This window comes from Procambarus clarkii, chromosome 41 (genome assembly GCF_040958095.1).
Source record: "Procambarus clarkii isolate CNS0578487 chromosome 41, FALCON_Pclarkii_2.0, whole genome shotgun sequence".
Classification (NCBI taxonomy): Eukaryota; Metazoa; Arthropoda; class Malacostraca; order Decapoda; family Cambaridae; genus Procambarus; species Procambarus clarkii.
The window spans coordinates 7941918-7963215 of NC_091190.1; the positions used below are offsets into that span (position 1 = coordinate 7941918).

Here is a 21298-nt window from a genome sequence, read left to right on the forward strand (position 1 = left end):
CCGCAAACTCCCGCACTGTGCTGTGAGCTCGACGGAAGGATGAACCCCAACGCCCCTGACCGGCCAGGTGCTGCAAGGGCCACCCGCACCATACCAGGTTGGATGTGATAAGCTGAAAACCTTCGGAAAGACGAAACCAACGCACCCAAGAGAACACTGAACCGAACCCGAAGGCAGTCTCCGTGGTGTAGTGGTAAGACACTCGCCTGGCGTTCCGCGAGCGCTATGTCATGGGTTCGTATCCTGGCCGGGGAGGATTTACTGGGTGCAATTCCTTAACTGTAGCCTCTGTTTAACGCAACAGTAAAATGTGTACTTGGATGAAAAAACGATTCTTCGCGGCAGGGGATCGTATTCCAGGGACCATAGGATTAAGGACTTGCCCGAAACGCTACGCGTACTAGTGGCTGTACAAGAATGTAACAACTCTTGTATATATCTCAAAAAAAAAAAAAAAACCCGGGGAGGGGCAGACACCAAATCCAACTCGTATACAGAGTAACAGTATGCCCCGCTCAGAGGGAATAAAAACCCAGGCGGGGTCCAGCGGGGCCCAAGGCCCCCCAAGTCAGCCCCTCCCCAACCCCTAGGGAGCCCCTACAGCAGGACCTGGGGCCGAGTCATCTCCCCAAGCACCGACCCCACAAGGCAAGGACGGTGCAGCCGCAGAAGCCGGAAGGAAGGGGGGCCCACTGGTCAGACCCAGAAGCTTCGGTCTGGAGACAAGACTCGAAAGCCTCCACCGACCCCTGGAAGAGGCATCCCCCGAAGCTGCCTGAGTCTCGAGATCAAGTAACCCCTGCCTATTGCATCAGCCTCAAGAACTGAGGTGTGGGTAGCCGGCATGAGGGGTCTGGGGCTAACCCTTTCCCTTCCCGGGGAGAGGGAGCTGCGCAGACAGCGGCGCGGCGACGTGTGACGTCATACTAGTTTGCTCGTTTTCTGTTTGGGAGTTCTATTCACTAGTTTGGCTTTCGGTAGCAATTTTAACCAGAATAGGGATTTGTTTTGGGGCGCTTACCTTTCTGGGTGCCTGATCCGGTCGATGGATCTGGTCGGCCGAGAGGACAGCGTGCTGGACTTGTGATCCTGTGGTCCCGGGTGCTGGCGAGAAACAATGGGCTGAGTTTCTTTCACCCTATGCCCCTGTTACCTAGTAGTAAAATAGGTACCTGGGTGTTAGTCAGCTGTCACGGGCTGCTTCCTGGGGGTGGAGGCCTGGTTGAGGACCGGGCCACGGGGACACTAAAGCTCCGAAATCATCTCAAGATAACCTCAAGATAGATGGCAGACATAGGCTGCTTCCAACCACACGGGGGTTTCTATACGCCATTGCTCCCCTTGCCTCTCTGAGGCGGCCAGGTTCTGGCTGTGGTCCCTGGTAGGCCTAAGAACTCCATACACATGACTGATGTCAAAGTCTGACATTAGCATATCAGCCTGGGATAGCTCCGGGGAGCCGACGGGGCTCCCCCCTAGAAAACTACTTACTTTATATAAGTGTTTCTCAAGTTTCCTTATAAACTCGGTATTTTGACAGCTTCCTACCAAAAAAAAAAATTATAATTAAAAATATTAAGCTTATATTTTCAACATGTTTTCATAGCTCTGTAGTTATATTGTAGGAGATATAATAAATTACAGTACCATCAAACATTACTAATACCTGTAATAGCATATATATAGTTCCTGATCGAAACTATTCATTGAAGCTATTGGCACCTGCTAGATAATGCCTCCATTATTGATCAAGATTCTCAGTAACAATATGCACATTTCAATATACAAAAGAGAAATAATAATTTGGCTTAGTAGGAGCAAAAACTACACTACAAAAATCATTCAGTTAACATATTTGGAAAACAGTCACTCTTCAGATCTTCTGGCACTGGTGGATGGTTTATCCATAATTATTTATTTTGTGTTTCACAGCTGTCAATCATGTGATTGACAAGCTAGTCTGAGGCTTTTATGGGGTCACTTCCTCTTCACTGCTATCTGTACCTTCTTTTTTTGATACTGAAAAATATAGCCAAGAGTCTTTTAATATTACATATTTACAATGAGCAAGAAAAATTTACCACTTAATGTGGTAACCAAAGAAAGCACTATTATTAAGTATAATATTGAGCTTAATACAGTACCTTTATAATTTGTTCAACCCTGCTGATATGTGTGCAATGTACAGTGGCATCTACTTGAATAGAACTTGTTTAAATGGAAATCCAGGTGCAACAAAATGGTTATGATCCAGTTATACTTCAATGAACTGTAAATGGGGCCGACAGCTGAGTGGACAGTGCTTCAGATTCGTAGTCCTGAGGTTCCAGGTTCGATTCCCGGTGGAGGCAGAAACAAATTGGCACAGTTTCTTTCACCATTTTGTTTAAAACAACTCATTGATTCCACACAAACTCAAATTCATTGTCGGCATGCTCATATGGTAAAGGTGATTTTTTTTCATTCTTGTTTGGTAATAAGTTTTAGCCCTATGTACAGGCTGTGGAACATTTTTGTAGTCAATACTCGTAATAGTCAGGTGAAAACAATTGGGTAAATGTGCAAATCTCTGGATAACTGCCAATAACCTACAGCACCAATACATAGAATGAAACCACAAAAACACAAAGAACTCTTTGAATAGTATCCACTCAATTTAACGGCCTCTTTTATATGATCTGCCGGTAATAATGACCGGTTTGGGAGACCGGTATTTAGAGCCTCATATAACGGTCCGGCGGTCGATATTACCGAAGGTCGGTATTGGGTTTGTTTTGGCATCACAGGGTCCTCACATGGCAAGCATGCCGCTTACCTCTATTGTCCCCTCCCTCACCCTCACTGTACCTCTCCCCCACTCCCTCACTCCTGCTCTCCCCCACACCCTCACTTCCTGCCTCCCTCCCCCACTTCCTGCCTCCCCCCCCCCACTTCCTGCCTTCCCCCCCCCCAAAGACCCTTCTGGGAAATGGCTCGGTAGACTGCCAGCCAGCCAGAAACAGCCTGGAGAATCTCCATCTAATACAATAAACAGTCATGAAACAAGTATTTTATAACTTTTTATTATCCTAATAATATTAGGAACATCCAAATCAGATGGAAAAATTCTGGATGGAAAAACATCCAGAATTTAATTAAGAAACATCTGGTTAACTGGGTCAAGTGTGTTAGGCTTATCAGTGAGCTGATCCTTCCCTACCACCGACAACCCCCCTCCCACGCCCCCATCACCCATACTTAACACACACACACGCTGTCTCTGCTTCACCTCAACATCCATCGCTCCATCCCTCCCTCCCTCCCTCCCTCCCTCCCTCCCTCCCTCCCTCTCTTCTTCCCTCCCTCTATCCAACCAACCCTCCTTCCCACCCCTCCATCCCTTCCTCCCTCCTTCCCTCCCCCATTCCTCCCTCCTTCCCTCCCCTCCATCCCTTCCTCCCTCCTTCCCTCCCCCTATTCCTCCCTCCTTCCCTCCCCCTCCATCCCTTCCTCCCTCCTTCCCTCCTTCCCTCCCTCCCTCCCTCCCTCCCTCCCTCCCTCCCTCCCTCCCTCCCTCCCTCCCTCCCTCCCTTCCTCCCTCCCTCCCTCCCTCCCTCCCTCCCTCCCTCCTTCCCTCTTTCCTTCCTTCCTTCCTTCCCTCCCTCCCTCCCTCCTTCCATCCATCCCTCCCTCTCTTCTTCCTTCCATCCCTCCCTCCCTTCTTCCCTCTCTCCCTCCCTCCCTGCCTCCTTCCATCCCTCCCTCCCTCCCTTCTTCCCTCCATCCCTCCTTCCCTTCTTTCTTCCATCCCTCCCTCCCTTCCTTATTCCTTCCACACTTCCTTCCCTCCCTCCCTTCCTTATTCCTTCCACACTTCCTTCCCTCCCTCCCTCCTTCCTTCCATCCATCCCTCCTTCCCTCCTTCCTTCCATCCATCCCTCCTTCCCTCCTTCCTTCCATCCCTCCCTCCCTCCTTGCCTCTCCCTCCCTCCCTTCCTACTATTCAGCCTCTGCCTGCCTGCCTCCCTCCTTGCCTATTCCTCCCAGCCACTTCCTGCCTGCCTCCCTCCTTGCCTCTCCCTTCCTGCTTCCCTCCCAAGCTCTGCCTGCCTGCCTCCCTCCTTGCCTCTCCCTTCCTGCTTCCCTCCCAAGCTCTGCCTGCCTGCCTCCCTCCTTGCCTCTTCCTCCCTGCCTACCTCCCAACCTCTTCCTGCCTGCCTTTCTCCTTGCCTCTCTCTCCCAAGCTCTACCTGCCTGCCTGCCTGCCTTCCTCCCTGCCTGCCTGCCTAGCTCCCAGCCTCTCCCTGCCTGCCTGCCTACATTTCAGCCTCTCCATCCCTGCCTGCCTGCCTGCCCATCCACCCACCAGTCAGCCATCACTGACACAATGAGTGCATTCAGAGCCAACATGGTGCACAGATGTTCCTTGATTGTGCAGATATGTCCAACAAAGTCATGGAATGAATACTCCAGCCTCATGACAAATCAAAACAATGTGCTGTGAATCTGTGACGTCACAGGGTAGAAGGCACTAGAGTGGTGGACCCAGTGGCTGTCTGTATAAAATATATCTTACCTGAATGTAACTTGAAAAATTACCGATACCTAACTTCGGAAATACCGGAGCTCCAGAAATAATGACCAGGGTACAGCCCCATATAGGCCGTTAAATCGAGTGGATACTCTTCAAAAACATTTTGAAGCATGAAAAATACACCTGATTGAATAAATATTACACTGTTAACTTCTCCTGGATTCAGTGTGATAGTTAAAAGAGAGCTATTTCTGTAGAGCCCCTTTGGCTCCACGGAGCTATACCAGGCTGATGTGTATATATATTAGACCATGGCAACAGTCAATCGAAGGAGTTCTCGGCCTACCGGGGACCAGAGCCAGAACCTGGCCCCCTCAAGAGAGGCACGAGGAACAATGGTCTAAAGACACCCCCGTGTAATTGGAACCAGTTTTTGTCTGCCATCTACCAGGTCAGGCAACCAGAAAGGTAGGAATTCCGAAACAAACTAATGCTGGTCAAAAATTGCAAACCGATAGCCGAACTAGCAAACAGAACTCTCCAATCAAAAACAAGGAAACAAGTATGACATCACCACTACCTCCATGCATCCGTCTGCACAATTCCCCCATCCCCCTCCAAGGGAGCGGGACAAAGGGGTCCCAGACCTCCATGTCAGCAACTCTCATCAGTTCAGAAGGCTGCTGTGTCGGTGACAGTCGATCGGCTCTGGCTGCACTCTTTGCGCAGTGCTGCTTGACAGTGTTGTTGCTCTGTGTTGGTCGTGTGCGAGACAGGAGTAACACAAGAGTCCTGGGGCTGCATGCACCTAGGGCTACCTTCCCTAGGTGCCCTGTAAGCACTGCCTCTGTGGCTTAGGGCTATCTTCCATGAGTCATTCAGGAGCAGCTACCTCTGTGTGGTTCTGTTACTGCTTGGTGATTGCCCACCCTTGGGGTTCAGTTGGGGTGGTTCTTACTCCTGTTTGTCATTCAGTAGGAACTAGTTTCATCGCTGGCTGGGATGCGGGGTACTGTGCAGCTGTCTGATATACACATAGCGACCGGTTCTGTTCACCTGGAGACGTAGTGCTTTTGCGGGGTTTTTCTTTTGTTTTGATTTGCCTGATGGGGTCTGCCTTGTGTGGTGGTAGGACCACTTGTAGGATTTGGGTGGCCTTCCACTAGGTCCCCGTGCTTGCACATGTCGCAGGGGTTCAGCTTTTAGTTTGTTTGCTTGGTAGCTCTGGAATAACCGGTTAGCAGTACCTCATCTGGGTTACATTAGCAGTCACCTTAAGGGCCCTGGAAACCCCCATTGGGATTCAGTGGTCCGATAGAGGACACCTCCGAGTCCCACCTTGCCTTGTGCGAATTTGAAGGTTGATCTGTCCCTTTGTCTCGGGATGACACTCACCGTCTGCCTCCGCCATGCTGCCTGTTGGGTCAGTGACACCTTTGACCCGGAGTCCTGCGAGTGGTGTTCTTTGCTTGTACTCCATTCACCCAGTCCACTGAGACTTATATTCAAGTGCAGACAGCTTTAGCATCACATGCAAGGTTTAGGTTGTCGCAACGCATGAGGTTGGTTGCCTTTCCAGATGCCCAGCAGCTGCCCCGCTTTGATTATACCTGGTAGTGAGACTTGGGCGGCTTTGGGGATTGCCCCTTCCGAATCGGTGGCGGAGACATTTGAGTCTATTCCTCCTGCCAAAGCTATTGGGTCGTGCTAGTGGGCCCCCCTTCATCTCTGCTTTTCCGGTGGACTCAGTTTTTCTCCAGAAGCAGAGAGTTTGGAGGACGGATCAGCCCAGGGTCCTGACATGGAGGATTCCAGGGCTGGGGAGGAGTTGACTTGGGGGGAGCTTGGACCCCAATTGATCCCGGCTTGGGTGTAGGTATCCTCGGCACATGGCTTGTTGTTACATGGGGAGGGGTTTTCCTGTCCCCCTCCCTGTATGATTTTGTTATGAGTTTGACTCCTGCTTGATGCGGTTCTGGGAGTTCATCTACTCCCCAAGCCCGGCCCAAGGCCAGGCTTGACTTGTGAGAGTTTGGTCCACTAGGCTGTTGCTTGGAGCGGCCCGCAGGCCCACATACCCACCACAGCCCGGTTGGTCCGGCACTCCTTGGAGGAATAAATCTAGTTTCCTCTTGAAGATGGCCACGGTTGTTCCGGCAATATTTCTTATGCTTGCTGGGAGGACGTTGAACAGCCGCGGACCCCTGATGTTTATAGTGTTCTCTGATTGTGCCTATGGCACCTCTGCTCTTCACTGGTTCTATTCTGCATTTTCTTCCATATCGTTCACTCCAGTACGTTGTTATTTTACTGTGTAGATTTGGTACTTGGCCCTCCAGTATCTTCCAGGTGTATATTATTTGATATCTCTCTCGTCTTCTTTCTAGTGAGCACATTTCGAGGGCTTTGAGACGATCCCAATAATTTAGGTGCTTTATTGCGTCTATGCGTGCCGTATATGTTCTCTGTATTCCCTCTATTTCAGCAATCTCTCCTGCTCTGAAGGGGGAAGTGAGTACTGAGCAGTACTCAAGATGGGACAACACAAGTGACTTGAAGAGTACAACCATTGTGATGGGATCCCTGGATTTGAAAGTTCTCGTAATCCATCCTACCATTTTTCTGGCTGTCACAATACAGTATTTGCTTGATTATGCTCCTTAAACGTTAGGTCGTCAGACATTATTATTCCCAAATCCTTTACATGCTGTTTTCCTACTATGGGTACATTTAATTGTGTTTTGTACTCTGTATTATGTTTAAGGTCCTCATTTTTACCGTACCTGAGTACCTGGAATTTATCACTGTTAAACATCATGTTATTTTCTGATGCCAAGTCGAAAACTTTATTAATATCAGCTTGAAGTTTTTCAATGTCTTCAGCCAAGGTAATTTTCATACTGATTTTTGTGTCATCTGCAAAGGATGATACGAAGCTATGACTTGTATTTTTGTCTATATCTGATATGAGAATAAGGAAAAGCAGCGGTGCAAGAACTGTACCCTGAGGTACAGAGCTTTTAACTGCACTTGGACTAGATTTTATATGGTTGACCGTTACTCGCCGAGTCCTGTTTGACAGAAAACTGAGTATCCAGCGTCCTACTTTACCGGTTATTCCTATTGACTTCATTTTGTGTGCTATCACGCCATGGTCACATTTATCGAAAGCCTTTGCGAAGTCCGTGTATATCACATCAGCATTCTGTTTTTCTTCTAATGCCTCAGTGACTTTGTCGTAGTGCTCAAGTAGCTGTGAGAGGCACGATCTTCCCGCTCGAAATCCATGTTGGCCTGGGTTGTGAAGGTCATTGGTCTCCATGAAATTGGTGACCTGACTCCTAATCACTCTCTCAAATACTTTTATGATGTGCAATGTTAGTGCAACTGGTCTATAATTCTTTGCCAATGCTTTGCTCCTTCCCTTGTGTAGAGGGCATATGTCTGCTACTTTAAGTGCATCTGGTATCTCCCCCGTGTCCAAGCTCTTCCTCCACACTATACTGAGTGCCTGTGCTACCGGCACTTTGCATTTCTTTATAAATATTGAATTCCATGAGTCTGGACCTGGGGCCGAGTGCATGGGCATGTTTTCAATTTCTCTTTCAAAATTTAGTGCACTCGTGTTGATATCAGTTATATTTACAGGGGTTTGAATATCCCGCATAAAGAAATTGTCTGGATCTTCCACTTTCATGTTGTTTATTGGAGTGCTAAACATGTCCTCATACTGCTTTTTTAGGCAGTATTCCTCATACTCCTCCCCGGGATTCGTTCAGAGTTCCCCTGGGTTCTTCGGTTCCCTCCTTCTAGAGGTTTTTGGCTTCCCACATCCCACCGTGGAAGGTGTGGGAGGCCCATGCGGCTTACCTCCTGCGAGATCTGGATTATGCCTCGATAATGAAGACTTCATCTTTTGAGTTTGGCTCCTCTTTTCCTTATTGGGTGTGTTACGAGGTGCCAGAGTCTTCCTGGCTGGCAGACTGCCCTTTCTTTTCATTGGGGGCTTGGCATTCATTGTCGGACTGCGCACTTGAATGGCAAGAGTTAGACTACAGTCGTTCAGGTTTATCTGAGGGGAGGGGCGAGTTGGAGCACCTTAATGCGTGCTTGTTCACCTCCATCCTTCCTCATGATGTCAGCCAGGTGCAGCTTCACATGGAGGTTCCCTCCCTTTCGGCATCTCTGGTAGTAGAGGATGTGCGCGCCTGTGGGCATTTGGCTTCGGTCTTGCAATTCTTTTCCCTGCTGGAGTTGTCTTCGGACTGGCTTGGGGTGGATGTGGAGGAGCTGGGTTCCGGGCCAGTGTCCTATGTGCTTGCTTCGGCAGCTCGGGCTTCGGCTGCCTTGTTGAAGTTGCATGCGCCATTTTTGAAGGAGGTGGTGTCTCTGTTCTTCGTTTCTCACCTCACGTGAGGTGTGCTCGTTTATTCTTTGGAATCGTCTTGGGCTCTGGCTCTTAGATTTTCATCTCTTTTTTTTGTCCGTTGCTGTTTGCAGAGTCTGCGGTGATGCAGAGTCTGCGGTGGTGCAGAGTCTGCAAGTGGCTTTGTCTAGTTGCTGGCCTCTGTCGAACTTGTTAGTTCTCCAGGGGGCCCGTGGGGATCCTGCCCGGAAGAGTCGCGCTAGGTCTCGGGGTTTCTTTGGTCGTCGTAAGCCAGTAGTGCCAGATTCAGGACTGGCCCTTCCTGCGAAGTCGTCGGTGTCTGGTTGGCGCAGTGATTGCTGTGAGTGTTGGTTGGGCTCTCGTAGGGTCTTCGGCTATTTCGCGGTTCGTCCCGTTGACGGGGCGATAATGGGGAGGCTTGCGCTATTTGCTCTCGCCTGATCCTACGATTCGTGGGCATTTCGGGTCGTTTCCTCCGGCCTGCGGTGGCGTTGGGTCATTCCTCCTCCTTCGGGGGTATCAGGGCAGGCATCTTCCCCTGCGCTCTGTCAGGTCATCCTGGAGTGGATTTCCAGCCTGTTTTCAGTTCTGAAAAGGGTCTGTGCGGATCTGCGATTCATTCTGGACTTGTCCCGTCTGAACCCCTGGGTCTTTTGCCCCTCCTTTTGGATGACCACTATCTCAGGTCCGGCTGCTTATGGCACTACGTACCTGGATGGTGTCTCTGGACCTCTGGGACATATATTGGCAAGTCCCAATTCATCCAGGATTCAGGGACTGGCTCGTTTTTGTCGTGGGGCGACAGGCTTACTGCTTTCGTTGCCTTCCATGCGGTCTGACTCTAGTACCTTGCGTGTCAACACGTCTTACCTGGGTCGTGGTGACCTGTTTGCATCTGTTATGGGTTCGGGTTCTGACTTACCTCAACGATTGGCTGGTGTGGGCTCCCAGCCAATTTATGTCTTCTGGCCAGGGATTTAGTTCTTTCCCCAGCTTGCCAGGTTTGGGTACTTGGTGAACTGGAGGAAGTCCCATTTGATTCCCTCTTGGGTTCGGACTTGGCTGAGTCTTGTGTGGGACTCTGACTGCTTCCTTGTCTCTCCCTCCTGCGGTGTTGTTGCGGCTGTGGTCCTGCCTATGACTGTTTTTGGCGGGCACCCGGGTCACACGTTGGTTGTTTGAGTGGCTGTGCGGGAGCCTGAACTTCGATGTGCTGGTCTACCCATCGAATCAGATCTGGCTTCGGCGGCTGTTCTTGTTTCTTCGGTGGGTTTTCTTCCGCCACCCTTCCTTAAAAACTGCTGCCTGGAGGGAGGGAGGGTTGCTGGGGAGCTTCCGGTTCTCATCCAGAAAATGGCGTTTCATTACATTCAACACTGGTTTTCTGGGGAATCCTCGTTGGCTCCCTGGAGCTACTTACCAAAAGATGAAAACAAGAGGGACTTAGCTGGGAGGCGTTTTTGCTCGCTCTTCAATGTGAAGCTGAGACAATTGGTTGCCTCCACCGACCCAAAGCGACACTGGCCCGATGAGGCCCAGGAACATTAACTAGGTAACGCACAGCCAGGACCCTGTTCGACCACCAAAAACCCTGCGCCCAAATGTCAGCCCAAGACATGTTGCCAAAGATGGCAGTAAGAGCAGCAAACTTATGAACGTTATTAGCACGGGGATAGACCGCAGGCTGGCTGGATTGAATAACCCTGCAGACAACCTGAGAGACCCGCACCCTGGAACAGGGAAGAAGGGAAACCAGATCAACCCAAAGCGTGTTCCCTGACACGGAAGCCGTGGCGCACAAATAACGGCGAAGAGCTGTAACCAGACAACACATGATGCACCCCCCGGGCCTGACAAACCAAGTATCAACATCCCAAGAACCCCTCCAGAAAGCAGCCGTCTTATTCTTCGCCAGAAAAGAAGTTGATGGCTGCAAGCGAACAAACCTATCACGAGGACCAAAAGATCAGAAACCCCTGCAACGGAGGAGAGCATAAAGCTCCCTGACCCAATCCCGAGGCCAATGCCAACAGGAAAAGAGCCTTCGAAAAACAATCCTGAACTGAAGGGGCCAAAACAAACTGAGGAGAAGAGAGAAAAGAGAGCACCCGATCCAAAGACCAGGACAGCTCAAGCAGCGCAGGAACAGGCCCGAGGAGAAACAATGCACGAGATAGCTTGTGAAACGGTGCTGAAATAACATCAATACCAAAAGCAAGCTGTAGCGGATCTGCCAGCACCGCACAATACGAGGCAACAGTATTAGGCATAAGATGACGGTCCTGAAACAACCACGAGAGAAAAGACAAGACAACCTGAACAGAGTGAAGAATACCCAGTATCCACTCGATTTAACGGCCTCTTATTTATCGATCTGCCGGTTCTAAAGACATGTTTGAGAGACCGGTATCTGGAGCCTCATGTACCCGTCTGGCGGTTGATAGAACCGTAGGTCAGTACTGGGTTTGTTTTGGCATCAGAGGGGACCTCACATGGCAAGCAGGCTGCCGACCTCTATCCCCTCTCTCACTCTCACTGCACCTCTCACCCACACCCCTCACTTCCTGTCTCTCCCCCCCCCTCCCAAGATCCTTTTGGGAGGTGGCTCAGTAGATTGCCTGCCAGCCAGCCAGCCAGAGACAGCCTGGAGAATCTCCATCTAATTCAATAAAGCATTCATGAAACAAGTATTTTTATAACGTTTTATTATCCTAATATTACTAAACAAAATCTGTAACCAAAAATATATATGATGTACATCCAGAATTTAAGAAACAAATTTGGCTAACATGGTCGAGTATGATAGGCTTATCGGAGTGAGCCTTCCTTCCCCACCACTGACACACCTCCCCCACTCCCTCTACATCCCATACACACTCTGTTGATTGATTGACAGTTAAGAGGCGGGCCGAAAGAGCAGAGGTCAACCCCCGTAAGCACAACTAGGTGAATACACTCTTTGCTTCACTTGTCACGTAGTTCAACTCATCACCCCTCCCTCCCTCCCTCCCCCCTCCCTCCCCCCCTCCCTCCCTCCCTCCCTCCCTCCCTCCCCCCCTCCTTCCCCCCCTCCCTCAATCCATCCCTCCCTCCCTCCCTCCCTCAATCCATCCATCCATCCCTTCCTCCCTCCCTCCCTCCCTCCCTCCCTCCCTCCATCCCTTCCTCCCTCCCTCCCTCCCTCCCTCAATCCATCCATCCCTCCCTCCATAACCCTCCCTCAATCCATCCATCCCTCCCTCCTTCCCTCCCTCCAACCCACCCTCCCTCCCTCCCTCCCTCCATCCATCCCTCCCTCCCTATATCCATCCATCCCTCCCTCCCTCCCTCCATCCATCCCTCCCTCCCTCCATCCATCCTTCCCTCCCTCCCTCCCTCCCTCCCTCCCTCCCTCCCTCCCTCCCTCCCTCCCTCCCTCCCTCCCTCCCTCCCTCCCTCCAATCCATCCAACCCCTCCCTCCCTCCCTCCCTCAATTCATCCCTCCCTCCCTCCCTCCATCCCTCCCTCCCTCCCTCCCTCCCTACCTCCCTCCCTCCATCCCTCCATCCATCCATCCAATCCATCCAACCATCCATCCCTCCCTCAATCCCTCCATACCTCCCCATCCTCTCCCCCCTCCTTGCCTACCTCCCAGCCTCTGCCTGCCTGCCTACTTTCCTGCCTTACTACATTTCAGCCTCTCCCTCCCTGCCTACTTCCGAGCCTCTTCCTCCCTGTCCGCCTGCCCACTTTGCCTGCCCATCCACCCACCAGTCAGCCATCACTAACACAATGAGTGCATTTGGAGCCAACATGGTGCACAGATGTTCCTTGATTGAGCAGATATGTCCAACAAAGTCACAGAATAAACATTCCAGCCTCATGACAAATCAAAACAATATGCCGTGAATCTGTGACGTCACAGGGTAGAAGGCACTAGAGTACTGGACCAAGTGGCTGTCTGTACAAAATATATCTTACTTGAATATTACTTTAAATATTACCAACACTTAACAACTTCGGAAATACTGGCGCCCCGAATTTAACGAGCTGGATACAGCCCCATATAGGCCATTAAATCGAGTGGATACCTATGAAGCGAGAGAAAGAAATTAAAGGACTGCAAGGATACTTCATTCTGCAGCCAAGACGAAGCCCACAGGTGAGACACCATTCAAGGATGCCACCTGATCACCCTACAGATGGTGGTAGACCCCGAGTCAAAAGACGAAATGTGAAGACTCGAGGAGAAGATCGAACCAGCCATGTGACGGACCGGACCGATCCGCTAAAAGAGGTGGAGCCGGGGGAAAACCTCCGGGTTTAGACACCGAGCAAGCAGCGCCTGAAACCAAGGCTGGGCCGAGCACCAAGGGACCAAGAGGACTACTATTCCCTAGCAAGTCTCCAAGCGAGCCAGGACCTGAAGCAACAGCTGAACCAGGGAAAATAGGTACAGGTACCCCCACCTCAACCAGTTCTGCTGAAAGGCATCGACCCCGACGGCGTTGCAGTCGGGGAAGGGCGCTACATAAACTGGAAGACACCTCGATCATGCTGACATGAAGAGGTCCACATCCGGGTGCCCGTACGTCTGGCAGAGCCAATTGAATGAGTTGGTGTCGACCGTCCATTACGTTAGGAGGGGAATGAACCGAGACAGGCTGTCCGCCAAAACGTTGGACACCCCCCGAACGTGAACCACCAGGAGAGTCAAACCAGAAGAACTCAGCAGACGAGTTACCCGAAGCGACCAGCGCCAAAGAGCCAATGACCGCATCGAACCCCCTCGGTTCAGGCAATGGACCACTGGGGAGCAGTCTGAATGGAGCTGGATTGTTGATCTGCGGGCGACCCAAACCCTCCGAAGGGAATACCACACCGCCGTGAACTCTCACACAATGCTGTGGGCTCGACGGAAGAACGGACCCTACCGCCCATGGCCGGCCTGGTGAGCACTGGTCACAAAGTCCCAGCCCAGAGACGACGTGTCTGTGAACACACCAAGCGAGGGCATGGGTAGGCGCCAAGGCAATGAACCCTGAAAAACCCAAAAATGAAGTCGGTGACACAGCAACAGACACAAGGCCCCCGGTGGACAAACCCAGCGATTGCCAGGGAGGTGGAAGGGTTGGCTCCAAAAAAAACAGAACAGCCAATGAAGCCAAACCCGACCCGGCAGGAAGACCATCATTGCAAAGTTCAGGCTCCCGCACAAACCCACGAGCACCCGCCGAGTTACCTGGAATACCCCCAGAAAAAGGCAAAGGTGGGACGGCAGCCGAGGGAGAGACTCCGGAGGGAAAGACAAGGAAGCGGTCCGAGAGTCCCAAACAAAACCCAGCCAAGTCCGAACCTGAGAGGGAACCAAATGGGACCTCCTCCAGTTCACCAAGAACCTGAACCCGGCGAGCTGGAAAAGAGCCAAATTCCTTGCAAGCAGACAAGCAGACTGGCTGGGAGCCCAGACCAGCCAGTCGTCGAGGTAGGCCAACACCTAAAAATCTAAGAGATGCAGATAGGCCACCAAGACCCGAGTAAGGCATGTGAAAATGCGAGATGGAAAGCTTGAGTACTGCTCAGCACTCACTTCCCCCTTCAGAGCAGGAGAGATTGCTGAAATAGAGGGAATACAGAGAACATATACGGCACGCATAGACGCAATAAAGCACCTAAATTATTGGGATCGTCTCAAAGCCCTCCAAATGTACTCACTAGAAAGAAGACGAGAGAGATATCAAATAATATACACCTGGAAGATACTGGAGGGCCAAGTACCAAATCTACACACTAAAATAACAACGTACTGGAGTGAACGACATGGAAGAAAATGTAGAATAGAACCAGTGAAGAGCAGAGGTGCCATAGGCACAATCAGAGAACACTATAAACATCAGAGGTCCGCGGTTGTTCAACGTCCTCCCAGCGAGCATAAGAAATATTGCCGGAACAACCGTGGACATTTTCAAGAGGAAACTAGATTTATTCCTCCAAGGAGTGCCGGACCAACCGGGCTGTGGTGGGTATGTGGGCCTGCGGGCCGCTCCAAGCAACAGCCTAGTGGACCAAACTCTCACAAGTCGAGCCTGGCCTCGGGCCGGGCTTGGGGAGAAGAAGAACTCCCAGAACCCCATCAACCAGGTATCAACCAGGAGATGCCAGGTTCAACCCAAACGGGAGACAAGTGGTAACCTTGATGCCCCACAACAAAACCGAGCCAGTACCTGAACCCCGGATGAATCAGGACATGCCAATACGTGTTCTGGGGGTTCAGGGACACCATCCAAGTGCCTGGCTCCAACAGAAGCCGGACCTGGGACAGAGTAGTCATCCAAAAGGAGGGGTAATAAACCCAGGATTTTGGACGAGACAAGTCTAGAATGAACCACAGGTCCGCACAGTCCCGTTTCTGGATTGGGAACAGACGGGAAACCCATCTGAGACACGTCGTCTTTTCGACCGCACCCATACACCTACTCCAAGGCAAACCCGACAGAGCGCAGGAGAAGAGGCCTGCCCCGTGAGCCCCGAACTCCCCAAAGGATTCATGGCTACCCAACGCCACCGCAGACCATTGGAAACGACCCGAAAAGCCCTCAAATCGTGGGACCAGGCGTGAGTAAACAGAGCAAGCCTTTCCCCATCACCTCGTTAATGGGATGAACCGCGAAAGGGCCAACACCCCTTAGAAGAGCCCGAGCTCCGCACAGAGCGAACACTGCGGTGACCAGACGAAGACGGGTCTGAAGGCGACGCTGGCCCCAAATCTGGCACCAGTGGCCTATCACGATGAGTGAAACCCCGAGCCCTGGCACGACCCCTCCAGGAAAAACCCTCCCCCGGGGACCCTCAGAGAACCAACAAATCGGACATCAGATGACAGCTAGCCGAATCCGCCTGCAGATACTGCGCCACCGCAGAATCAGCAAACAGCAAGGGACAAAAAGGCGGAGACATTCTAAGAGCCAGGGACCAATCAGATTCCAAGGAGGAAGCAAGCACCACCTGCTGACACACGAGCAGGGAGGCATAAAACAGTGATACCGCATCCCACAGGATCGGCGCAAAACAGCTTTAACAAGGCTGATGACGAACACGTCGCCGAGCCCAAGGCACTAGACACAGGAACGGCCCCAAGTGCCTCCACATCCTCCTCAAGCCAGATGGCAGACAGCTCCAGGAGGGAAAAGAAACGCAAAGCTGAAGCCAGCAGGCCACAAGCGCGCAAATCCTCAGCAACCAGTGCAGCCGAAAGGGAGGGAACCTGCACGTGAAACTGCACGACACCCACATCCCAATGAAGGACAGAAGCGAATAAGCACATATTGAGGTGCTCAAACTTGCCCCCAGGAAAACCTGGACCACCGTCAATGACTTATGCCACTCAAGCATTCAGAAACGACAGAACATATGCTTCGCCTCCAAAGAAAAAACAGGACAGTCCACCAGCCAGAACAACTCTGGAACCTCGTAACGAATCCAGTAGTGAAACGAAGACCCAAACCTGAATGTAGACGGATCCATAAAAAAGGCGTAATCTGGGTCACGCAGGAGGTAAGCTGCAAAGGTCTTCCGCACCACAGGAGGTGGGATGTGGGACGCGGGAAGCCGAAAACCTCCGGAAAGACGGGACCGAAGCATCCGAAGGGACACGGAACCGAACCTGGGGAAGGGCAGACACCAGATCTAATTCATACACAAAAGGAAGGGGGGGGGGGGGGGGGGGAAAGAAAACCCCACTCAAGTCAGCCCCTCCCTCGCCCTGGGAACCACCACATCAGGTCCCCTGCTTGATACCAGCTTGATGGGGTTCTGGGACTTGTTCTACTTCTCATGCCCAGCCCAAGGCCAGGCTTGACTTGTGAGAGTTTGGTCCACTAGGCTGTTGCTTGGAGTGACCCACAGGCCCACATACCCACCACAGCCCGGTTGGTCCAGTACTCCTTGGAGATGTCCACGGTTGTTCCAGCAATATTTCTTATGCTCGCTGGGAGGATGTTGAACAACCGTGGACCTCTGATGTTTATACAGTGTTCTCTGATTGTGCCTATGGCACCTCTGCTCTTTACTGGTTCTATTCTGCATTTTCTTCCATATCATTCACTTCAGTACGTCGTTATTTTACTGTGTAGATTTGGGATCTGGCCCTCCAGTATCTTCCACGTGTATATTATTTGTTATTTCTCTCGTCTCCTTTCTAGTGAGTACCATTTAGAGAGTTTTGAGACGATCCCACTAATTTAGGTGCTTTATCTCGTCTGTGCGTGCTGTATATGTTCTCTGTATTCCCTCTATTTCAGCAATCTCTCCTGCTCTGGAGGGGGAAGTGAGTACTGAGCTGTACTCAAGACGGGACAGCATAAGTAACTTGAGTACAACTATTGTGATGGGATCCCTGGATTTGAAAGTTCTCGTAATCCATCCTATCATTTTTCTGGCTGAAGCAACTTATATATATAGCCTCTTATAGTTCTTACACTTTCTACAATCATTTATATTTATATGAAGGTACAATCACTACTCAATTATAATCCCCACAGGACTCACATTACAATTATATAAATACAAATATAATTCAATTAAATTTCACAGTACAATACCAATGACCAAATAGCATTATCTATTATATGCTACCAATTATATATAGTGTAGTTTATATTAAATTATTTAATATGAAACCTACACAGACTAAGAAAAATATTCATAAATCACAGCAGAATAAATCAATAAATCATTATAGTGTAGGTGTACTAACCTTGTTGTGGTTGTTGCTGAGGATATCCTGGCCTCATTGGTCCAATCATGGTACCCTGGCTGCCCTGCATTATAATTTGGCGCCATTCAGGTCTTGAAGGAGGCATTTGTGCTTCAATATTAGGTACACCAGCTCCTGGACCAATGTTAACATTAGGTGGTCGAGGTCTTTGTAACATGCCACCAGTGGCCATGGGTGTGCGACTAACCATACCCATGGTACCTGCTGTGCTGACCTGATCTAGACTCATGTTCACAGCTGATATAGTCTCCACACTCAAGGTAGGCATGGAAGCCCAAGTAATGGTACTACTTGCAATACTAGATGTGGGATTCATGGTTGATGTTGGTACCATACCAGGCTTCATGGTGGGCCTATTAGGGGGTAATGTTTGCCGTGTCATACTACCCATAATTTGACTTGTCCCCTTATTGACTTTAGGGCAACTAACCATACGTGGTCTCATTTTTTTGCATGCCTTGGTAGCTCATCTGACCCATATTTTGGCCCATCTGGGACACTGGCTGAGGCATAGGTTCACCCATCATCTGTTGTTGCTGCTGCTGTAGCGTAATTTTCCGATATTCAGGCGGTGGTGGACGAGACATCATCTGGCCAGTCTGACCGACCATCTGATCCCCTGCTGGAGTCACATGTCGCATCATGGTACCTGGGCCCATCATCTGTTGGCCAGGATATCGTGGTGGTTGTGGCTGGCTCATAGCATACTGCCCACTCATCTGGCCCTGGTAGAACATCTCATTACTCATTTTGCCATCTGCTCCCATCTGACCACCCAGCTATCAGAGATGGACAGGTAACCCAGTCTAGATCAGTAGAAGCATTCTAACCTCCCAACCCTTAAATAAAATTTCCAAACTATACCAAAAACAGATGTACATACATCCTCCTATACTGCTTCCAACTTTAATGGGAAGGGAAATCATGTATGTATTAACTATGTTTGCATATATATATGTAGAAACCCACAACTAGCACAATCAACAAATCCATTTCTGCCTAAATGCCAAGAATGTACTGGCTACCCCCATTTTGCCCTAACAGGTGAAAAAAACCCAGCATTGAATATAATGAAACACCATTTTCTGGATGAGTCCCGGAGGCTCCCCGGAGCTATCCAGGCTGAATGGATATGTATAACTTTCTACCATCAGTTAAAGTGCAAAGTGCCCCAACCTAAAAACAAGACCACAGACAAAACGAAAAGATCCTGCAGACAACCTGGGAGACCGGAACCCCATAACAGGATTGACAGAAGGAAGGTTACCCGGGCAAACCAAAACTCATCCATGACCCCAGATGCCACGACGCGCCGAGAACAGCGAAGAGCTGCAACCGAACAGCAAGGAAGCACTCCCGGCCTGACCAACCAAGCAGCAACCCAAGGACCAAACCGAGGAGAAGAAAATAGACCACCTGGGCCAACGACCAGAACGGCACAGGAACGCAAGCGCAGGCCAGAGGTGAAACAACGCCCAAGAAAGCAAGCGGAACGGAACAGAAGGAACAGCAACACTGAACGCAAGCTAGAGCAGTTCCGCCAATGTCATTCAAGACGAGGCGACAGTTCATGGTATCAGAAGATGGTCCCAGAACAACTCCGAAGGGAAAGACAAGACAACCCTATCAGAGACCGCAGGATCCTTTGCAGTGATAGGAAAACTAGAAGGACCACCAGGAAAACTACACACACTGCCGCCGAGATGAAGCACGCAGGTGGGACACTAACAAGGAAGCCACCAGTCTCCTTACAAGCGACGAGAAACAAGAGACAAAAACCCAAGACACGAAGACTCGAGGGGAGGAACGAACCAACCCTGTACAGGACAGGACCGACCAGCAAAAAGAGGCAGAACTGCGGGAAGACCCACAGGATCAAAACCGAAGAAAGCAGCAGGGCCCGCCAAGGAACCAGGAACCCAACCCCAGCAAGCCGAAAGGAACCAGCCCGAGCAAGCAGAAATGCCCTGTCCGGGAGGACCCCTTCCCCAGGACCCCTGAAGGACCAAAAAGGCCAAACACTGAAGAGCTAGGGCCCAGGCAGAGGCCAATGAGGAAAGCGGGCATCACAAAGAAAAACGCGAGTGAAAAACAGCAACCCCACAACCCAAAGGAGCATAGCAACCAGCTCCAGAAGGGAAGAACGATGCACGCGTCTCCGAGGGATACCTGAGGAAAACTATGCAGGAAGTGAACCACAGGAAAACAAAAATGCACAGCCCGGAAAAGGAACAAGGAAAAGCCGGAGCCAGAACCTGAATCCCAGCTACCTGTCCCAAAGAGGGAACCAGAGGGCAGGAACAGTGGACCGAAAGGCCACAACCCTCCACAGACAATGCAACACAGAAGCCTACAGTGAGGCACAAAGAAAAAGTGAAAGAACTCTGTACCAAAACCGAGCACCGGGGCAGTCCAAAAGCATGGAACTGAAAATGGACAGAGGCCCACCTCAGCACCCAAAAACAGTATAGCCAAGAAGCACCAACCCAGAAGCACAGCCATGTGTGTAGCTTAGGAGGAGGAAAACGAAAACAAGAAAGAAAAAACCCGAATACGGACCAAGTAGCAGCCGGGAACGCAATGTACACAACCAACCACAAAGTGTGTAGTGGGAGGTCGCACTTACACAGAGAGACACCATGGATATCAGGGTGCAGCCAGGCACCGAAGTTAGGCAAGGAAGGAGGGTCCAGAGCAGAGACAAAGCAAGGAAGGAGGACACAGAAGCATGGACTGAGGGAACGAAGCTGTGCCCAAATATAGCGAAAAGACCCCGGTGCCAAAAACTAAACAAAAAGCACCGAAATGCGAGGCAGCGCCCTACAGGACAATGAAGAACAAGATACACGGACAAAGAAAGCTACACTCATGGCGCCCAAGTAAAACACACACCAAACAACCATGACAGGAGTCAGCGACGCAACCCTGTCAAACGGAGAAGTGACAGAGTTAGTAAAAATGGAGTATTGAACATTGGGGGGGGGGGGGGGAGGGGGTTACATGCACAAGGGGACACAGGAGGAACCAGAGAACCCCAATGCGCTACAGAGACATTAAAAAGAACCAGAACAATGTCAGAGGAGGTAGGAAATGGAATGCACTTGGAAGGGATGTGGTGGAGGCAGACTCCATACACAATAGCAAAAAGAGAGAAGAGAGCCCAAGAGGCACAGGAATCTGCACACCCGATGACTGACAGTCGAGAGGCAGAACCAGAGCTCAACCAAAGCTCAACCCCCACAAGCACAACTAGGCAAGTACCCCACCAAAAGTCGAGAAGCAGCTCCTGGCCGACAGAGTCGACAGACAATACAACCGCACCTGCAGAGCGGAGACACAACCGTGCCACAACACCGTCGAGCAGAGTAACATTCCAGGAGCATCGCCAGTGGAAGGCTCGAAGCTGTATGCGCACAAGGTGTTACCTAAATTTATTAATGTCTTCTTAATTATTATGCATTAATCATCAGTTTTAATGCCTCAGCAAATTGACTGAATGAATAATTACTGAGAGACAATGGAATAGATACACAATACATGTCACAATATACATTATACCAGAAAATGTTTTCTGACTCACACACATTATATGTGTAGTATTCATATAATTCTTTCAGATATAACTAATGCAGCAGCTAGAGA

The 21298-nt window shown here is 50.5% G+C and overlaps 1 long non-coding RNA gene across 1 annotated transcript in view; it reads right to left on the bottom strand.

Moving 5' to 3' along the window:
- Nucleotides 1-1744: 1744 nt before the first annotated feature.
- Nucleotides 1745-21298, bottom strand: part of LOC123761252 (uncharacterized) — a 30871-nt gene continuing 11317 nt past the window's right edge. The window contains exons 2-3 of the long non-coding RNA XR_011231043.1: nucleotides 17636-18381; nucleotides 1745-2019 (exon numbers count right to left, since the gene is read on the bottom strand). This is a non-coding gene — a long non-coding RNA (uncharacterized lncRNA). The remainder of the gene's footprint in view (nucleotides 2020-17635; nucleotides 18382-21298) is intronic.